Source organism: Heliconius melpomene, chromosome 1, assembly GCF_056956725.1.
Source record: "Heliconius melpomene rosina isolate 202511_hmr_F chromosome 1, ASM5695672v1, whole genome shotgun sequence".
In the NCBI taxonomy this organism is placed as follows: Eukaryota; Metazoa; Arthropoda; class Insecta; order Lepidoptera; family Nymphalidae; genus Heliconius; species Heliconius melpomene.
In genome coordinates this window covers 15379894-15402060 of record NC_140389.1, presented here as the reverse complement: position 1 = coordinate 15402060, position 22167 = coordinate 15379894, and the positions used below count along the sequence as shown (strand labels likewise).

The window sequence follows — 22167 nt, the reverse complement described above, 5'->3', positions numbered from 1 at the left end:
TGCTTTTGAATATTGAGTTGTGGGTTCGATTCCACTAGGGGTAGTAAAATATTTAAAATTTCCATTCTTTCACCCTGGTAACCAGACACAGGGTGGTGTTGAATATTGCTATTCAGCACGCTCAGCTTAAAGAGGGGAACACAATTTCTTAACACTAGGAGGAGGATATACGGGAGAAAGTGTCAAGCTAACATAAAAAGGAAAAAAAAAAATTCCGTAAAAATAATTAATAATTTAATTAATATGGTCTACAAAGAGACCATCATAAATTCAATAACGCTTCATCATACACAAAAAATCTTTAATCTACAGATCTGAACCCAGAACCACCGACAATAAATTTCAACCTAGGTATGCACAGACAGGCTATCAAGCAATCAATCTGTCATTAAATCAATCGCGACCTTTCTCTGAAGTAATGAGTTGCCGTCTGATGAAGACGCGCAACAGTCAAACATTTTGATATACGCAGTAAATCGCGAACTGATTGACAGTGAAGAACGTACGGGTGAATAAAATAAATGCTAAAAGGAAAAAAAAGCCTCTAGGGGATTGAGCTATTTTTTTTATCGATTATAGCATCACTAGTTTTATCCATTATAGCAGGGTAGGCAAGGGCTACTTAGTGCCACGACACTCTATTCTCCACTGTTGCCATTTTCGAATTATTGTGTATTTAGTGGGGGAATTCGAGCAGCGTTTTTAATATTATTAAGGAAAATAATAAACCCGTCGTGACGCAGAGAACCTGGGCACCTAGTGTTAAGATACTCCATTCTCCACATTCCTCCTTATTCTTGAGGCATTGCGTACTAAGTAGAAGAACTCAATGTCCCACTTTGCTTCCTTACCAGACGTGAAAGAAATAAATATTTCAATCCGTCGATTGGGAATCGAACCCCCTAAGCGTCTCGCTTACAGTCCACCACTGTGCCACTACTCTACGACTTCCTCAATTATATTTAACAAAACAAATATACATATAATTCGATTCAGTTCACTGCACTGTTGCGTCGCGTCTGTCGTTGTAATTGGTAATACGACGACGCGTCGCCTGTTGACTCGTTCATAGGGCTGCATTTTTATTGAATACAATAAATTGATATTTTATAGCGATTAATTATTGTTTAATCGACTATGTATGAGTGTTGTTAATTAAACTGTTCTATATAAAATTATTGAAATGTTGGGACTGTTTTGAAACGATACCATAGAAAACCATAGTAGCGCAGTAGGATGCTAACAGTCAGTCAGTTCGATACCCAATTGGTCTTATTACCCCGCTCGGATGAAGAACTAAAAAAAACTCGACATGTCTTGGTTATAAAATATACCTCACGTTTATTATTTAGTATAAAAAATTAATATGATACTTGATCTAATCCTAGAAATCTAATTCTCGCATATCAGGATAGACCAAGGAAACCAAATGTTACGGACGGACGTTTAACGGAGTGTCCGTTTCCCACTCTCCGTCTAAGTTTTGACACATTGCTTATTGAGTAACCGTGGTCCGTGGGTTGTTAGGCAGAGCCGGGAAATGAAAATAAAATAAAAATAAGAAGATAAACAAAATACATTTCTCGTTTAAGCTTTGTATTTTTACAATAACAGATTTATTTGGTAGTGCAAACATAAATAACACTCAGTTTTAAGCGTCTGCAATTAACATAACTGAATTCAGAACTAAAAGGACACGAAATCTTTAATCACATTAAAATAAGGCTTATTTGTTTTCAACAGGACAGATAAATATTAAGTTGTTCATTTAATACTAGTGTCTGATAATGAACCTGAAGGTTGTAGGTTCGATTCCCACATCGAGCAATTAATTATTTTGATTTCCTCATTCTAATAAGAAAACAGAGTACAGCGTTGATTTCCGCCGCGCAAAACACAATGTCTTAAAAATAAGGCAGAAAATGGGAACAGGAGGATTTAACACTATTTGTCCTCCATCTGTCGTACTATGCAACTAAAGCATGAGTCTGAGGAAAGAATAATTAGTCAACAAAACAAGATGGCATCTGTTTGCTAGAGCGATGGTCGTGGATTCGATTCCAATTCGTGGCAATGATTATATTTAAGTTATTTTAATTTAAGAAAGGGCGGTGTTCTGATCCCCCAAACAATACGCAATTTCTCGTATACCTAGTTGGACGAAACAAAAGCATGGAGATAAAGAAAAAAACACAAAGTATTAAAAGCCATTACTTGTTCGCACCGACCCGGAGCTTTAACTAATGAGAAGAAATTTGAGCTATAACACTAACACTTCTGTCGAGTGAGTGCAGTCGTTTTGTAATTGTCTGAACGTTTTCTGCATTTATTTATATTATTTTTAGTCTCTCGCCTTATATATTTTTATAAGTCAAAGCTTACTTTAAGATTTATGTTTGGTTTTAAATATTAATATTGTGTTGAAAGTGCTAGTGCTAGTCTATACGCTCCATTTATTTACAACTAGCTATTACATTTGACTTGGCCTATATTTTTAAATGAAAAGACTAAATAATTTTCTATTACTATACATATTACATTATAGGTGCGGGAATTACTTTGACCACAGGTACGGTGGGTTATATCGAAACGATTAAGGTCAGCATCCTATAGCCTTACTCGGTAAATGAACTCTCCAATACAAAGAGATTTGTTTAATTTAAAACGGTAGTTTTTGATATAAACGCGTTTAACCAAACAAATTATTCAGTTTTATAATATTAGTGTAAACATATATTTAAATTTCAGTTGAAAATGACACGACAATAACATCTTAGTATTGCATTGCTGCTATTAAATCAATTAACAATACCTCACCTGGATTATTTTGTTTATTTTCTTTTAGCTTCACGCTACACACACGCTGTCTATCTAATTATAGAAGGAGGTCTTTAAAACTAGGTTCCCTACCTCAATAGGTTAGGTAAGTAGGCTCAATAGGTATTTAACACGTAAAATGAGGAAAGAGGGGCGGAAATGAAAGAACGGAGTAACAAGTTACTCCGAAACCACAACCACATATCGAACCCACAAACAACAATCAGACAAGGTGGCAATACGCCAGGACAGCCTTTAATTTTACAATTGATAAAATCAATGAAATCCGAAAAATAAGCAAAATATAAAAAACATCGGTCCAATAATGAAAGTATCGGTAGGGTAGGTATATCGAAAAAGTTCAATTCATTAAAAAGAAACGTCATTCGCACATGTACAGCATTGCACACCATATTTATATTTTTCATCTTTATTATAGTAGCAATAAATAAAATTTATGCAGGAATATTTTATATACTGATATAAATAAAAAAAACTTGTCCCAATGGTTTGTACAGTGGTATCCAGTTCAGTTTCCGCGTTGTTTAATATTCGTAATCATAATGTGTAAATGTGTAATCTTTCGTCGTGGCCAGATTGCACAAGGATGCGACTGTAATCACGACGGTTGTGAGTTCGGTTCCCACTTGGAAGAGTGAAATATTCATATAATATTCTCATTTCCTAGTTCTGGTAAATTAGGCAGAGGGAACCTGGGAACCTGGGAAAAAAAACCTAGTGTTTAGAGACTCTGTCCTCATTAAAGCACTTCCGTTCCCCACTTTACGTCGAATCCTCAAAAAATATTTGAAAAATTGCTCCTTGCAGAAGTCATTGTTGAAGTAAGCTAGTTTAATTTATCTATTTCAATAATATGTATCAGTAACCTAAGCTGTGGCGTTGGGTATAACCACTCAACACCTTGAAGCTATAAACATTTACTAGTCCAGAAAATACCCGCATTTTTTTATATCTTCACGTATTTCGCAATAAAAGTACTGTTTCCAGTACAGTGATGCATCAATTAATTTTCATCTACAGATTTATTTCATCCGCCATTCGTAGAGACAGAGTAGTAATAGCTCTGGCGGGTTATAAAAAAACTATATGTATATATTTACTTTATTCACATTTTATACACGTATCACTAACTACTGACGATACTTTTTATATTTAGAGGGGCCTGGGAACCTAGTATTAAGACATTTTCCGCTGTGTTCTGGAGACATTGCGCGTTGCATGGCAAAACTCAACGCCGCACATTGCCACGTTACCAGAGCGAGGAAATTAAAATATTAAATACTTTACTAGTTTTTATATATTATAAAAAAGTACTAATAAAAAAAAATCATAAAATGTGGGATGCGAAACATATACTCGTATAACGAATAAAGCTACAAACACCTACATTATAATTAACTATTACATAAACTACTCTATAACATTATTTACATCAGCTCGTCCAAACCCTAAGTCTGGACAAGGATTTGTGAGCGAAAAACTTTATCCATTAAGAGTGGTCGGTCATTACTTACACCCAGATTGTTTACTTATTTCGTACTTGGATTCATGTGTCTTTGTTAACCCACCTACGACTCTCTGGCGTTTGGATAAACTTGTATGTTGGCGCAGAAGTATTTTTGTATCTAAGTTCATTTAAAAAATTGTCACTGTAAAAGCGACAGGCTGCGAGTGCAATTCCCAGCTCGAGAAAAATAAATATTTATTATTCTTAATTCCTCTGTCTGGTATGGAGTACATTGGCGGAGTTCAACGCCTCGCTTTGCTAGGAATCGAAGAAATGCAAATATGAAATATTTCACTTCCTCGAGTGGGAATCAAACCCAAAACCTGCCTTAATTAGTACTCAAATTTCAATTTATCGTCACCAGTTAAAACATCTTTTCTACAATAACCTTAAACCTTGCTCTCTGAACTCGTATTCAATTCTACATGAAATAATATTAGCATACGCTCATACAGGCAGCGTAATGTACAGTTCGCTGAACAGGAAGATGGAAACTTTTCTGGAATCATGAAAATAAACCAATCCTCAGTTGAGTATATTTGGATCAAGTACTCAGGAAGGATTATGTTTGAAAGTACCTAATGTATGTATAACGTATATGTACCTAGATGGGTATTATTATACCTAGATTAATTCTAGATCTTTCAAGATTTGTTAAACTTTGGTAATATATAGTAAAAAATGTATTATTCAATGTGGTAGTTTTGTCAATATTGTATTAGAAATGTGTTTTTTTAACTACATGCTATCCCACATATGCTGTAATAGCATAGACAGAGAGAATCAAGTGTAAGACACTTCGTTCTCCACGAAAAGCCCAATTTTAGAGACATTGCTCGTTGATTGGCGAAACTCAGGCGCGTTTTTTGCTAACAGAATAAGGAAATGAAAATAATTCTTAGTTTAAATCATACCCACAAACGTCGTATGCTTCAAACAATAATTAGAGAAATAGCAACTTTTTTAATTAGTGTTGTTATTGAACACCTTTATCAGTCCTATTTATATCACAAACAATGAATTAAACAATATAATTATATTCAATCAGAATATTGAATAGTAGTTAGCACAGTGTAGGAACAATACGCCCGCATACGCCTTTGACAAATGCCCTCAAAGTTAAACACTATTGGGTGGAGCGAGTAAATAAAAATAACATTTCAATAAAATGAGCTAATTAACAGGAAAATTGGGGATATTTAAATTACTGCGGTTACGCGCGATTGTTTTAGGTTCGATCCTCATTCTAGGGATTTACATTGGTTATTTTTTTTTGTTTCACCTGTATACTTCATTACTGCATAGCAGGGTAGACAGAACGAACCTGGGAACCTAGAGTTAAGACATTCCGTGTCCCATTACAATATTTCCTTTACTAGAACCAGAAAATAAAAATATTAAATATTCCAGGGAAATTAATTAGTTTCATATATTCACCCTGGTAAGACAAAGCGCTGCGTTTAGCTCCACAACTCGAAATGCAATTATTCGAAAAATAGAAGACAACTATTAAGGCGTCTTTTCTTCTGATATAAAGTATATTGAATCCAGCTATTGCTACAACCTCTCAATTTCAGTATTACTTTATTTATCTCTTTTCCCATTCTATCATCACTCACCCTTATGACTCTAAGCCACCTGAGCAGGTTCTACATTATTTTCCCTTGTAAAAAATATTTACAAGGTTATATTGTCTGCAACACTATTTCCTTAGTAAAGTAAAGCTTATAAAAATAATGAAATATATAAATAATATAAGTAATTAATTAATTAAACAAATAGATAGATATCGTCATGGCCGAGAGCACAAGAGTGTGGCTGTAAACGCAACGGTTATGGGTTAGATTCCCACTCGCGAGAGTGAAATATTTAATATCATTATTTCTTAGCTCTTTCTGGTAACGAAGACTTAGCGTAAAGTAGGGCACGGAAGTGTCTTAATGGTAACGTGCAATGTCTTAACACTAGGTTCCTATGTTTCCTTTGCCTATCCTGCTATGTGCGGGATACAGCGCAAGCTAAAAAACCAAAAGCTTCAAAAACAAAAACTCTGATGGGTCGAAATAAAAATTCAAAATTTCCAAGCTCAGGTGTAAGACGATTGTGAAGTACAAAGTGCTAGTAATGAAGTGAACTTAAGTACTGTAATTACAAACATATTAATATAATGAATGGCTGAGATTAATTCCGTGACACATTCTCAATTTATGGTCAACACTGACATGGCTGTAGTGAGGGGACAAGATGTCATTGTAGGGTAATTTTAGTAATAAATCTTACCGTCAACGTGAAACAGTTGAGATATGACTTATTAATAACGATGGTAGTGGATCTATGATGAGCAAAAGCAGTGTGGAGGCCGTTCCCATTACGGCACTTCCGTTCCCCTTTTCCGCAAAATTTTTCAAAGGCATTGCGAAACTGAACGCCGCGCTTTGTCTCGTTAGCATAGCGAGGAAATGAAAATATTTAATATTTCATTTCTCAAGTGAGAACCGAATTCACAACCGTCGCGTTTACACGCTTGTGCCTCTGCGCCACGGCTATGTCAATCCAATATCAGTACCTATAATAATACTTGTAAATGTAAATGTATAAAAAAATATATTTAATTTTTTTTCTCAATTCACAAGCCCCCACAATCACAATACTAACAAAATTAACCAAAACCATTTTGTATTATGTAAATTTTTGCTTTGCACCCAAATTTCTTTTCATGCCGTCTCCAACTTTTAATTGCTGTCCTGATATTAAGTTGCTTTGGGCTTCGTCGTTTTGTTTCGAGCATTACCAAACTTTGAACAGTTCTTATTCATTTTTTAATGCTATTCTTATGTTGTTTTTGATGGTAAAATTACCTTGCAGCCATTTTGAATACAGTTTGAAAGGGGTATTTATTTCATATTTTTAATATAAAATTTTTACAGTTAATGTTCAAACGAGCAACATTACAATTACTTTGACTGTGTAGGAATAGATGTATTAATTTTTTAACACCGCTACAAATAAATTAGGAAAAAATAAATACACAAGTGTGCGACTGTAAACGCAATGGTTGTGGGTTCGATTCCTACTCGATGGAATTAAATATTCAATATTTTCATTTCCTCGCTCTTGTTACAATGAAAAAATGTCCGTAATGGGAATTACGACACATTCATGTCCACTTCCAGCTCAATTCTTGAGTTTGCGTGTTCAGTGGCGAAACATAAACCCGCGCTTTGCCTCGTCGCGAAAGAGAGGGAACAAAAATATTAAATATTTGATGTCCTCGAGGGAACCGAACCCGTAACCTGAGAAAAATCTGTCTTATTTCATAGTATGCGTTCATGAAAGACATATATAAATTTAATATATATCCTTTTAAGAGAATAACGTACAGATTTTCTTAGCTTTAGCTTGGACTCCATCCATCATTCCGCAGCGACGTCTAAAAGGCCATGTCAACGAAACCCTAGCGAAATGTGAATAGATATTGCTCGAAAGCATTTGAGTAAAGTTCTTTTGTTTCCCCGCTTGGAAGTAGTTTACATTCTTCCAAATTGTTGAATAGTGGAACTATTTTCGGTGGGTATGAACGATTTTAGAAATTTAAGGCGCTTTTCGAAATTGGAACTGCTATGTTGGATTACATAATGGACCACAATTATATATCTTGGCATTTTCCGAAATACATATGTATGAAGATAATTGTTAATATTATTTCATGAAACGTTTCAAGTTTAATTAAGCTAAATGAAGAAAACTAAAATAGCAGCAGTAAAAATATAGCATTCTTAATTTTAAAATATATTTGCGTAAATAGTTAAATACGCAGTAATATTCATTAATCAATGACTTTTAACGACAGAATGACTTTAATATCTCGCAACTGCTTTCATTCCAATCAAGCATCCATTCCCTTATCACTTGATGCAATTTTATCAGCATCATTTATTTTACCAAAATTCACGTTGATAATAGTACTTTAATATAATAGGTACCATTACGACGTTTTATATAATATTTAACAATATACCCGCTGTCTTCTAAAGCTTGAAGGTGAATGGCGAAATTGCCTTAATTTTGTATCGTGGGCTTAAACGACTGCGTGAAACAATGAACGTGGCTTAGCACTGAGAACAATAGAATAGAATAGAATACAATTTTATATTTCATCTCCGACTTGATAAGTGATATGTAGTGCATAATATATTACAATTTCTTTTTAAATGACGCTCGTATAACGCCAGTTGTATCCCAAGGTCTTTTACAAATTATAAAAATATTTTCTTAGATGGATGTTTGAAGTCAAATTGTATATATGAGTAAGTATTTATTGATTGAAGTTAAGAGCTCGGAATAATTCAAACTAATCATAATCGAGGAAATCTGATGGAAATTATATTTTAATATTTTTAAAGTGTTATTTACACAATTATATATAGAAAAATGTTTAAAACCATTGACAATTGTGAAAAAAATCTTCAAAACATAACCGTTTCAATTATTCATTGAATTACAATTATTATGGCCTTCTTCGCAAATAATTTTTCAATACTAATAAACAAACACACAAAAAGAAATGATATCAACGCTAAACATCGTTATCCCACAAAGTAGTTTCTCAACCAACGCCTAAGTAAATAAGAAGATGATGGTCAGAGGGTGTGGAGATGAGTCCTTCGCTCTGAAAACAGATCTGTATGGACTAATGTTAGATGTTACTGTTAATATAGCATTCTATCGTTACGAGGAGTCATAAACTTGCATTAATAGTAGTAAGGTCTTAGTACCGAGTCTCTTATAAATGATGCACGGGTGCAGTTAACAGTACTAAAATATTGAACGAACGAAGAAAATTTAAAACACTATGACTAAAAATCTATATGTATTCTTTAATATAACGACAAAAATTTTTTTTTTTTCGACACATGTTGACAACATAGGTAATATTTTGTATATCAAGAAATAGAATAACGTAGCAACAGGTCAGCAATTTATTTATTTATTTTTTAGCTTAATTCAATAGTCGGCATAACCTTAGACACTTAAGGTGTGTTATCATACCAGAAACCATTAGTTAGTTCCATCAGACAATGCGGGCGAAACCGAAAACAAAAAGCTAATAACCAATACCGATGTTATATTTCGCTTTAAACGATGCAATTTGCTAAATCTTAGACAAGATAAGAGAGAAATATTTCTGACTTAAATATAACCCGTATTCCGCAACCATTGTTATATTGCCCATACGTGATATATGGTGGTTTTCCTCGTAGCCTGTTTACGTAAATAAATTCATAACATATCGCAACAGGAATCGAACCTACACTTTCAGTGAAGTTTAAGTGTCAATCAGATATATCTACATATATAATGAATAAGTACACATAAATGAAATTTCATTTTCTGGAGTGGAAATCGAACCCACATCGTGTGCCTATACCTACTCCACGAAGGGCTTCAAAAAACTAAATTAAAAACACTTACACTCACAATTAACACCCATCTAATAAATTCAAATTAATTTTAACGGCATTTACCAACAGTTACCACTAATCGTCATTACATCAGCGTTAAAGGTAATTTCGGGGCAGCATGTTAAACTGTCCCGCCTCAAACATACCGTAGAGACATATACGACTCTAGGGGATCGTAGGTCGCGTAGCAAATTCACTGTAGAGAAGCTGTCTACAGTAGTTTATATAAGTGTGTTCACCTTTTAGTACATATAAGGTGAACTTTTAGTTCCCGTGGGACAGGTAATGTACGTGTTTTCTTGTACTAGACATAATTTAATAGAGAAGATCGAAATTATTATATAAATGATATACATACTTTATGTATTATTTTTATTTATATCTAGTAATAAAATATTTGAGAATATTTTCTATTAGTAAGCCTAGTCGTGCAAAGAAGAAAGTTTGAAAGAGTACTTTAAAATAATAGGTAGATTTATGCTATATACCATGATGTTATAGCTTTTTTCATTTAAGGATTAAATAAAAAATAGCTTCTTTTTATATATTTACATGTTCCCAAAATTTGCCACTATGAAATATATGAAAAATTCCTGAATTTCGCTACACATGGCACCCCGTGTAGCGAATATAAGTATTGCACTGAACCAGTAAAATGCATATAAATACACACTATACAACACACACTATACATATTATACGCCTTTTCTCACTTATACAACTTCTTAGGTTCTTCTTTTTGTGAAAACATAATCATAAATGTTTTACAGTAGTGTTGTATCCCCCATATAGATGCTGTGATGTTAAGACACTCCCTAGAACCATCACATTTACAGTCTCACCTCTTGCCACATTTGTCAGAATGGATAAATCTTAACAAGAAGGCGTGAAGAAAAGTAAGACAAAATCAATAAAAAAATAACTCGCTTTAAATATACATATAACTTGCTCATTATATTTACAATGTTTACGTTTTCGAGACTCGAATAAAGCTTACTGAAGAGAATCTTTTAAAATAAAAGCTCTCATGTGAAGTGCCCTTGGTGTTCATCTTTCATAAATTAAGCATTTATTGAAAGTCAATTCTATATTTCTTTAAAGGATCGATTTCTTTAACAGTGTCAACTACCAAATATTATAATCTACGATTTTTTTACGTTTTCTTTATTACGTCGACTATTTACATAATAAAAACCAATTTTCTGATTAAGGGTCTTAAAGTAAATAAAGAAGTATTAAAGCTTCATTTATTTTGAAACAGCACTCCTGCAAAATATATTTTTAATGTAAATGTAAAATCGATCATTTAATAACTTATTAGTTTATCAAATGAGAGTTCAGCTTCATATTTCATTTGCAATTACAATAGTTGGGAGCTACATTCAATATGAATGAGGATACTATTGTTTAATACCACTATAGAGCAATAAATACATGGCAGCAATGCTTTTGCTGATTATTTTAATGATGGAAATTGATATAAACAAAACAGGTATTGAGGGTACTAAAGCAAGATTGAATGTTTTATTTATATTTTAATAGGAAAAGTTTAAAATATATGAGAAATAACGTATGTTGATAAAAAAATATAAGTACTTAATGTTACACTAATATTTTAAATCAATAAGGGTATCGTTTTTATTGATATGTGTATTAGAATGTAACCTAAGAAAGGTTTATACATAAGAAGAAAGTGTATAAGTTGTGGGTTCGATTCCCATTCAAGGGAATGTCCAGTCACTTTAGTTTTTTTTTTTCAGTTTTACACTGTACCCCACACCTAGCAGAGTAAGCCGAAGGAACCTAAGTCCTAATGTTAACACACTCCGCCTCCCAATAAGATACTTCCGTTCCCCACTTTCTGCCGAATTTTCGAGGCATTTTATGTTGAGTGATAGAACTCGACGGCGCTCTTTTACCGTGGTACCACAGCGAAGAAGCGAAGCGAAGAATTAAATAAACAATATATTTTTTATTAATAAAGAGACCAATCATTGAAAATGGATGCTATTGAAGGAGTCTTTTGATTCGCAGAAATTCGATCCTGACACAATTTTAAGAAGAAATTCGAGAATTTCTAAACAAACAATGAGTCTTTAATTAAATTTGAGCTTGTCAAAACCTCAAATAAAGATAAAAGGTAAACAAATAAGTACCACCATAGGTAGGGATTGTGACACGGTCGAAAGCTTCAATTTAAATTTTCCATTTTCCTTCAGTCCATCTTTAGATTAACGCACAGCAATGGCAAATGCCAACGTTGTTTTGGTTTTATAATTTGATTAGAGATAGATACAGATTTAGTATAAGTGTAGAATATCTACGCCTAGCCATATGTGGTAAGATAAAAAAAATAGATAAGCACCAAATATTACAATATTTTATGAAACCGCGCTGCAATGTTAATCATAACCTATATTGTATTACAAAACGCATGTATTGCCCTGAATTCATAAATAATATGGATATATTGAATTATTCGATGTCAGTAAATCGTATTTAACTGCGATGTTTTCCGACAAGCCCGTACTATCATTTTATATTACCTTGTTTCGGACTATCGGAAGTAATGATTAAAAATGATTCCATAAATAATACATATCATGTTACATTACATTACACATGGAGTGCTGGTACTGATTTTGGAACTATAGTGGCGAAGTGGCATAGCGTTTAACTGTTAACGCAATAGCTGTGGGTTCGATTACCAATCAGTCTTTCGATTTTGGTTCGATTTGGGGGTATGAAAATATGAATTTGCCCCATTTTCGTATAATAAATCACGGCGTTGAGTTTTATTATAGAATTCGCGCAGAAAGTGGAGAACGTAGTGTTTTGACACTAGGTTCTATATATAACTAAAATGATAATATAGGAATGTATTTTTTTGAGAATGTATTATTGTCCAACAAAGTGTTACAGATCCAATGCATTGTTTCAAATCAGAATAATTGGTTATTATTTATATTTATACACAGGTAAGTAAATTAAGCCATTTTTTTCTATGTAAAACAAAATGAAAGTTGTTGGGTCTGTTCGTAATTAACTGTTGAATGCTTATGTTTGGGTTTTGTTTCCAATATGAATAGAAGATATTAAAAAATGATTGGTATATTTAAAATTGTACTTACCTTACTTACGATTGTCACCAGAAAATAGAGTCTATTTCACTTAAATTCAATGTGTTTATGACTATGTTTAATGATATAATTGTTATCTATACTACAAGATTATTATATTGCTGTATTATGTTTTTCTTATTAGCTAAAACTAATAATAATACCTTTGTAATAAAAAAGTTTATACGCCTCAAGTATAAGTTATCCTTTATAATTATGTATTTATTTGTACAACCTAATTTTTTTTCTTAGTAATACCAGAAGAAAATTATAAATTACATAAAATATATAAAATAAAAGAAATCTAAGATATATATCCAGCCATTTAAGTATGGAATATCTTTTTGTTGCAGCATCATTCAGGAGAGAAAATTCAAATATTACAACAATATTTTATACACAATTAATTACTTATGTATATACAAAAATAATAACCGAGTTTAGCTAAGACAATCTCCTTATCAACAAGATTAATATTTAATAATACAAATCTAATATAAAATGTGTAATAAAGCAAATCTCAAAATACGAAGCTTAAGATTGAGACAGCAACGTGTTGATCCCATCGGAGCACGCTCTGCCGCCTTACGCTTCGGTACAGTAAATATTTATAGCAATTAGCTGTTAACTTGATGACATTCATTCATTTAATATATCGAAACGATCATTTCATTCATTTGAAATATTGTTATATAAATAATTAAATGACAATTTATTGTTTTTTTATTTATTGTTGTGAGAACATACATAAAAAAAATCTTCAAGCTGTTTCCCGCATAAAGTGGTATATAGTGGTGCATGGTGAGTGAAGGAATTCAACATCGCATTTTATCTTGTACCAGACAATAGTATATTTTTAGAACATTATTGAAAATTAAATAAGATTCGTGCTTGTTGATTCTTATGCATCTATAACATCAATATACTCGTACACTATAAAATCTTCCCGCTTTACCCGCTTCCATGTTTTAGTTATGATAAAATGACATCTTGTACTTATTTTTCATTACTTTTTTGAATACCAAAACATCTATTAAAGTAATAATCGTAATAACATATCAATTATTGAAAAACTTATAACGTAGATAACTTCTTATAAAACCAATCCAAAAATCTCAACTGCACCTGATAATCCATACAAAAACAACAATTTCAATACATTCAACGATTCACAAATTCAAAAATCACAATTCAATCCATCAAAAATCCATTAAATACCATAAAAGAGACACAATAGTATAAAAAGCAATAATTTTACCTTCCAAGCGGTCAGACGAAAGCCTTATCGTCTACTCGTATATAACAACAAACTGTAACGCGGTCGATATGCCGGCGGCGTGCGTCGGGGGCGGCGTCGCAACAGAAACTGCTAGGGCGGGCGGGGACCGAAACTAAGTGTTTACTGAGCAAATACTAGTGACAATGTATGTATTGTGCCTTGTTATTTATATTAATACTATGAACGATTTTTAGAAATATAATAAGAAGACAAAACGCGACGTTGGGTTCACCTATTAATTCGCGAAGTGTCAAAAACAAGGCGGAGAGTAGTAAGCAATGGTCTTAACACTATGTTTGCTGTGCCTACTAATACCTGCATGTGGAGCTAAAAATGAAAATAAAACTTGATATTTAAAAATGTGTAGATAAGTCAAATGTCAACGTACTCTTGAAGGTTTCCAATGCCGTTTGTTTTTATTAAAAATATAACGTGTTTTTACGAACGTTCCGAAATTAACATGAAACATCGCGATAGGTGAAGAGATAAATTATTGATTACTGAGGTATCTCTTCATCGAACGCTTATTGGTACACTAGCGGACGCGCGCAGCTTCGCTTTCGCTTATTTAGGGATGAATTCTAATAAATTATTAAACATATGTTTAATGAAATATTTTTAAGAGTCTAAATTTCAAATTTTATAATAATCGGTGGCGATTTAAAGATTTTTCCATACAAACTTTCAACCCCTTATTTGCACCCTTAGGGGAAGAATTCTAGAAAACCATGAAACATGTGTTCAATTAAATACTTTTAAGAGTCTGAATTTCAAATTTTATAAAAATTGGTGCCGATTTAAAAAAAATCTATACAAACTTTCAACCCCTTATTTGCACCCTTAGGGGGATAATTCTAGAAAACGATGAAACACGTGTTCAATTAAATACTTTTAAAAATCTAAATTTCAAATTTTATAAAAATCGGTGCCGATTTAAAAAAAATTCCATACAAACTTTGAACCCCAATTTCACCCCTTTAGGGTTAAAATTTTTCAAAATCCCTTCTTAGTGGATGTCCAGATTACGAAAGTAAACTTTTGTCCAAATTTTACGTTTCTACGCACAGCGGTTACGGCTGTGCGTGCGTCTTACCTCAGTCAGTGAGGACAAGTCCTTTTATATATATAGATATTGAAATTTGTGTTACATTCTTACACGTATAGAAAAAAAACCCAATTTTCCTCTCTGATATACAAGCAGTTGTTAACGGAGTGTCTTGACACTAGGTTCCCTCTGCCTATCCTGCTGTGTGCGGGATACAGCGTGAAGCTAATTTTTTTGTAGGCAAAGCGAGGCTTGAGTTCCACCACTCAACATTGAGTATGTCTCTAAAACAAGGCGAAAAGTAAAGTGCGGAGTGTCTTAACTCTAGGTTCTTTCCGACTACCCTCCTATGATGTAAAAGATGTAAAAGATGTGAAAGTAGTAGTTTCACACTACTAGAGTCTAGAGTCTAGACTCTAGCCATATACATATTACATATTTAAATAATATGCATGTATATTGTATACATGAAGGAATATTTCAATTCTTAAAAAAGAATGCAATATGCTTAATTATTTTTAACATATTATAAGGTATGCTATGTCAAATCATTAAAGGATCATTTAAGTAAGTGGTACCTACGTAAAAATTAAAATGATTATTAAAACAAAAATATTAATTATACACAAAATTATACTAGTAGGTACAATATTTAATTCCATCAAACAAGAGTATAACTCCTTCCGAAAATAGCAAATATCTCTAGGCATTGTTCGGATAATTGAATTTGAAATGGCCTAATTGCTTCCATTTCTATAGTAAATCGTAATAACTGCTGATTGAGAAGATTAATAAACGTAAATGGATAAAATAGAGCTTATTGCTCATTTATTTGTATTCGATAGAGGTCTTCCTTCGTAACAATATATTTATGTATGTTTATATGTTTAGAAATTAATTTAATAGATTTAAATTTTTAAATTACATAAATTTTAAGTATATGATTCGTTACGTAAAATAAAAGCTGAAAAAAGGGGCTGAAAAATGGCTTTCGCTTTAATGCCCTATGGCGTATTTTGTTGTGTCAGACCGAAAAAATAAATATATAGAAGTATATTCATAATAAATATATTGCTTATTAAAAGGGCATAAAGTGGTAAAGTTCATAATCTCGTGATATGAGCTTTGCCAGCTTACGTCATACTCGTATAGCGAGTATCAAGTGTTGTGCACTTCGAGCTTTACACGATACCGCATTACAAAAGTTAAATGTTGAACTCAAGTTTTAACTAGTATATTTTTGTATGAAGCTATAACTAAGAGGGGGATATTTTAAAATTTTAGGTTAAGTACATTCAGCAAGTATGGCCAATAGTGGCGCAGGGGCACAAGCACGTGAGATTGTGAAATCGATTCCCTGTCGAGGAAATAAAATATTTTTTTCCCTTCATTTTCTTGGTCTAGTGACGAGGCAAAGAGCGGCGTAGAGATCCGCTACTCAACACATAATATCTTCAAAATTAGTCGGAATGTGGAGAACGGAAGTGTTTAATGCGGAGTGTCTTAACACTAGGTTCTCAGGTTCCCTGTGTTTAATCTCCTTTGAGCAAGATATAGCGTCAAGCTAAAAACCAACTAAACGTCAGCTTCACTCTGTATCTGCACACAGCAGGGTAGGCAAATGGAACCTAGGGTTAATACACTCCGTTTCCCACTTCCTGTCGTTAGTTTTTATATTTTGCTATATAAAAACTAACAAGCATATATGAATTAAGTTTTAACAGACATTATACCCGTACAAAAGAACGTGTGATAGACCACTTGACATATATTTAAACTTAAATACCAATTCTGAGTGCGCCTGTAAGACCTATAATATATTCCCCATACAATAATATATAATTATGTACTTTACTGCATATAAATAATTAACAAAATGAAATTATGAGAATAACGCTATAACATTAATTTCCTCGTTTCTATTTTAGTATTGCATTACATTATTAATCGTAAAGCTTTACGGTTATAAGCGTTTTACTGTAATTAGTTTTCGCCTACGCATTTATTTACATCGCTTTAAAACATTAAAGTTTAGACTGAAAGCTCTAGTGTATGAATTAAATGCGAATCCCGTGTTTTCCCGTTTTCCTACATTTTTTTGGGAATCCTCTTTTACTCCACTCTCACTACTCCACAGGGAACCTACATACAAAATTACAATGTTGTACGCCGCGGAGCTTCGGCCGTCACTCAGTAACGTTAAAATATTCCGTTTCTCATTTAGACATTTCCGTTCCCCACTTTCCCTGAAATCCTTTGGCACTGCGTGTTGAGTGGCGGAATTCAACGCCGCACTTTCAAAGGCGATTCACAACAGCGATCAAATGAAAATGTTAAATATGTCATTCCCCCGAGTGAGAATCAAACCCACAACCGTCGCTTTTACATTCGATGCTTTAAATAACCAAAAACAAAAAGAAAACACACAAAGGTAGTAATTGCAAGCCGAAACTAAGGTTCCATCAGCGAACCAATTTCGCGAAGCATTCACTTTTACAATTCAATACTATTCTTTCTAAGAATGGGTCCCATTTCGATGGGGCTTGATAACATCACGGCACGCGAACGGGCTATGAAAATTGACGAATACCTACAATTACACAATCTTCTACCGTTTATTGTTTTTCGACGGTAATTGAAATTTAAACAGAAAAATATACCTATACTGTAAATATAAAATGATTATATGTAGTAGTAGTATGTAGTGCTATGTTTTGTTACCCGAGCTAGAAAATTTCGTGGAAATCGCACTCGCAACCACGCGATTACAGTCCACTGAGACGTTGTTCCACTACGCTAGGATGTAGATAAAACATTACTTAAAAGTTACTCAAACAACTAAGTCTTAGGCTTTCAATATTTCACTATTACTAATAAGAAAGTTGCGATCCTAATCATTGGTTGCAAAGTTTCAAGACAGGTAAGCAAAACTTGGAGCCAGCAACTTTATGATATTAATTTCTTAGAGATAATTTAAGCACTGCTAAGTCTTCCTCCTAGAATTACCTACCTGTGATACTGGCTTGAACAAGTTTCATCTCGTCTTATGATTCTATCAGATATTTCATATAGCTTTCTATTTTTTTTACATTTTTAAGTGATATTCCACACTTAGGAAAAAAATACATGTTAAGAAAACGTAGAAAAAATAAGAACGTACCTGTGGCTTCAAGTAAAAGCTAATTCTACTTGTTTACATTAGAATGAAAGCTTTGGAAATACAAAATTAATTTTACAAATAAATTATGATCATAGCCAGAAATTTTTATATCTATTAAATCTTAGACAGCCAAGGCGTTTACTTCAAGTATTTTCAATATTACAACCGTAATGAAAAAAATTGTATGTGTACAAAATAAAAGGAATAAAACTTTCGAATAATAAAAATTTTTCATTTCCAAAGGAATCTTCAAAAATATGAGCTATGAGAATTTCAACGCAGACTCCGTGCCTTATCTGGGGGTGAGAGCAATATCCATCAAGGCTTATCGCCTTTGCGGATGCAATAGGCTTTTGACGCGACGATTGCCGATCACAATGTATCCAATAAAATCTAGATCTGACGATATGGTATTCGTTCTTTGAAGTTTAATGGAACGACGCCATCGATTTTTTTTGTTATTCTTGTATTAAGATAGAAATGTTAGCTATTAGGATATAGGGGTAGTTAGTTATTATTTTACCTTTATGTTTATAACTATTTAGCGAGGTACATAGAAGGAGCGTAGTGTTAAGACCTGTCTTAACACTATCGTATATAAAATTTTTCAACATTAAAAAGTAGTAAGATATTTTTTATTATCTGTTAAAAAGACAATGCGCGGCGTTGAGTTCCGCCACTCAAATGCGTGCCTAATAAAAATTCGGTGGAAAGTGGGGAACAAAATGTCTTAATATTACTTTTCCCCTGCCTACCCTACTGTGTACGGGGTACAGCGTTAAGCTGATAAAAAAAATATCTAAATAGAAATCATTTCTCATGAAACACCAGAAATATTGTATTGTGTATTGTATGTTTAGTTGTACCAAGTAGATGCGGCGCGCTGTTTAATAATTACTTTATGCTTCCCATGACTGCTTTAAGTTTGTTGTTTTCATGGCGCTACCTGATGTTAATATTATAGGGGACCTAAATGTGTTTTACAGATTTTGTTGTTTAACGTACGAGTCAATTAGTAATATAGAAGACGAATTCCTATATGAATAAACGTATAAAAATATATATGCAGGATATCTACCAAATATATTTAAAATTATAAACGTACATACATATATATTTAACTAGCGGCCCGCACGCGGTTTCACCCACGTGAACTATGTTATTATTATTTTTTGTCTCCATGACTACGTCCTAGTGACGTTATGCAAAATTTGAGACTCCTAGCATTTGTAGTAACGAAGTTTCATACAAACTTTCGACCCCAAAAATAACCCCTTAGAAGTCGAATATTACAAATTCCCTTCTTAGCGAGCACCTACGTCCTATAAATAACTCCTATGCAAAATTTGAGATTCCTAGCACATGTAGTTTCTGAGATTTCGTGATGAGTGAGTGACCTTTCGATTTTATATATATAGATGAACGTGGACCTGTTCTCTCTAAATTAATTAATTAATTTAAGTATAGACTACAACAAGCCTTAATAAATCCGTAATTCTTGTGAAGTATACTATTTCCGAAAATAATTATTTGTAAATAATCTTTGGTTATCGAAACTTGGTAAAAGGATTTTTGTGTACAAACGTTAAAAATATAATGATACTAAATCTGATCTTTTGATTTGATATTTGGGAGAGTAAAGATGAAAACAGAAATATAGGATCTGTTGCATATAAAAATACGATACTAAGTCTAAGCAAACGCGTGGTACAGCGTGATAAAGCGTGAAATTATAAAAAAAGTGTGCTCTAATAAAACTTATTATATCTGTAAACAGTAGAAATGTTATTTGTACAAAACAGCACCCGTCCATTTTATAGCGTTTTCGCCGCAAATTCAATTTTCGTTACAATCGAGATAAAGCTGTAAATTCACTATTTTATGAATGAGGCGTAATCGGAAAGATTTTGTTTTGATCAAATTGGGAGTTTGCAAATAGCCATAATATCTATACTATTTATATGCCTATACTCAATATAATATTATAAACATAAAAAGATTGTCTGGTGGAACGCCCCAATTTCAGGATTTTTTTATAAGCTTCACGCTGTGTCCCGCATACTGCAGTATAGGCAGAGGGAACGACGTGTCATAACATTAGGTTCCCTCTGTCTACGCATGGGTAAAGCGTGAAGCATCTTTTTTGTCGTCTAAATACTGTTTTGATTATTTACTGATATAACAAAATAGGAAATATTAACATTCATCTACAGAACGCTACTATAATTCGAAATATACAACTACATACATAAATTAATCCAAATTAATATTATAATTCCTATCAAATAACTCGATGTGACTAGTTCGGAATGAAATTCACTGAAGTGTTTACCGGCCTCGCTCTGGTACAGACCTACAGAGGTAGAATGGAAATTGGTCGGTTTGTATACATAAGTAACGTTGCGGCTGAAATGGTATTAGTTCTAATAAATATATTTGACTTTATTTATATTTGACGAATATATGCGATGATTTATATGGTATAGTTAGATTTAGAATTTTATAAAACAAATATGTAAGTATATGCATAATAAGGTTGTTGTTGAGTTTCGCAACAGTTGTAGGTTCGATTCCCAACCGAAGGGAATTTAATATTTATATTTTCGTGTTCTCAATTTCGCCATTCAAAACGCAATGCACCAAGTAAGTACAAAGAAACTAAGGAACAGAAGTGCCTAAATGAAAACGGAGTATTTTAACACTATGTTCTCCGGATCCCTCTGCCTACCCTATTATGTGCGGCACACAACGTGAAGCTAAAAAATACTTTCCGCAACTAGCTCAGGCTTATATGGGCCGCGGTCAACATTATGTAAATTTTATTCCACACTCGTTAGATGTTTAAATACAAAGCTAAATAGCATTCAATCCCGAATATAAAGATTTAAGGATAATTTTAAATAATAATAATCTTTATTTATTTTTATTTACTGTATAAAAACAATTTGCAACTATCACTACTTGTGACCTATCATAAATGTATGTACAAGTTTCTTTACGATTCCAAGTATTCTGAAAGAAAAAATATGTTTTCATAACTTGTTTGCAAAGTTCAAGTTGAGCTGGAGGCCATTCAGGTTTAAATCGTATCTCACGCCACGATATATGAATTTATTAAAGATATTTTTTTCTTCATAGGTTATTTTTAGCGAAGAAACTACTGAGGCCATATACCTAAAACCAGTCGTGGCGCAGGGGCACAAGCGTACGATGACATGAAATACTCAATATTTTTATTTTCCTCACTCTTGTAACAAGCCAAAGCACGGCGTTGAGATCCACCACCTAGCACGCTACGCGTCCAGAATTCGGCGGACAGGGTGCGACGGAATGATTATATTTTTTTATCTTTAGAGTAAAGAGGTTTTAATGTATTTTTGTATATTATAATTATTTCATAAAACATACTATGACATTCATTGGTCATCAAGTCAAGTATCTTAATTTAAAGTTAAAATAGGAAGAAAAATAAAATATTTAAAACTAAGTGTAACATGTACCTACTTCAATAAAAATATCCGGTGTAAAACAAACGAAAACTCCTAAGATTGCTTCAAAATCTGTAAATCTGCAAAACTTAAATTGACGTAATCTGTATCCCGGAGTTAAAAAAAACAAATAATGGTTTAATTTAACGGCTATCCATCTCCGCGGTTCGCTTTTGTTTGATAATCCCAATTAGGAAGTTTGCGAGACTTTGATCTTTGATCTTCTAATTTGGGCACTTCAAGTCCAGGATGCAACAGTTTCATTCTTT

General features: G+C 32.9%; 1 protein-coding gene across 3 annotated transcripts in view; it reads right to left on the bottom strand.

Moving 5' to 3' along the window:
- The window catches only part of LOC146541720 (pseudouridylate synthase RPUSD2-like), a 314100-nt gene that overhangs the window by 221742 nt on the left and 70191 nt on the right, over nucleotides 1-22167 (bottom strand). The window contains exon 1 of one of the 3 annotated variants that reach the window (XM_085190848.1): nucleotides 14185-14272. The exons of the other annotated variants lie outside the window; for them this stretch is intronic. The gene's annotated coding sequence lies outside the window, so the exon portion shown is untranslated. Of the gene's footprint in view, nucleotides 1-14184; nucleotides 14273-22167 lie in introns of those variants that run through there. 3 annotated transcript variants of the gene reach the window in all.